Source organism: Hypomesus nipponensis, chromosome 4, assembly GCF_054491055.1.
Source record: "Hypomesus nipponensis isolate SF chromosome 4, ASM5449105v1, whole genome shotgun sequence".
Lineage (NCBI taxonomy): Eukaryota > Metazoa > Chordata > Actinopteri > Osmeriformes > Osmeridae > Hypomesus > Hypomesus nipponensis.
Genome location: NC_140364.1, coordinates 16,076,881 through 16,077,500, shown reverse-complemented (window position 1 = coordinate 16,077,500; position 620 = coordinate 16,076,881). Strand labels below are relative to the sequence as shown.

The following is a 620-nucleotide window of genomic DNA, read 5'->3' as shown; positions in this document are numbered from 1 at the left end:
TCCTACATCAGCCAACCTTCGTACATAACTCTTAAAGAGACCGTAGCTAGTTGAAGGAGTTTGCAACAGGATATCGAAGCCTATATCGAAGATATTTAAAATGAAATTAAAGCAAATTCTGTAACTTGTCTAATCAGCAATTACATATGCACGTACGTAATCATTGTCGGGTGAATAAATAAAATAAACAGGAAAAACTTTAAATACTGGTAGCCTAAGGAATCGGGTGTAGGTTATGCCTATTCGTTCATGTGTCTTCTGTACGTGGAATCCAAAATCTTCGATTGTATTTCCTTTGTCAGTTACCGCTAAACATTTATACTGTGTACATGAACAATTTGCCTACTGTGTGCAAATTCAGGGCGTTGTCCGTGACGTCTGATCGATGCTGGTCGTTGTCCGTGGTTCTGATTCGTCACCGAGGCGTCAGTCCCCAAACGCCTGATAAACCAATGGTTATTCAATATATTCCAGTTACTCCAGAACGTCACACATAAATCTGTCAGGAAGTCCAATCTTGTGCAAATTCAGCAAAGAGCTTCGGATATATATATAACTGAGGGAATTCATTTCTAAAAACAGTCATATTTCTGCTTGATGTGTCTCCTTCTAGGCTAGTA

The 620-nt window shown here is 39.0% G+C and overlaps 1 protein-coding gene across 1 annotated transcript in view; it reads right to left on the bottom strand.

The window, feature by feature from the left end:
• tmem170b (transmembrane protein 170B) overlaps positions 1–246 on the bottom strand; it is a 6,697-nt gene extending 6,451 nt beyond the window's left edge. Inside the window, exon 1 of the mRNA XM_084695407.1 lies at positions 1–246. This exon is cut by the window's left edge and continues 358 nt beyond it. The gene's annotated coding sequence lies outside the window, so the exon portion shown is untranslated.
• Positions 247–620: the final 374 nt, after the last annotated feature.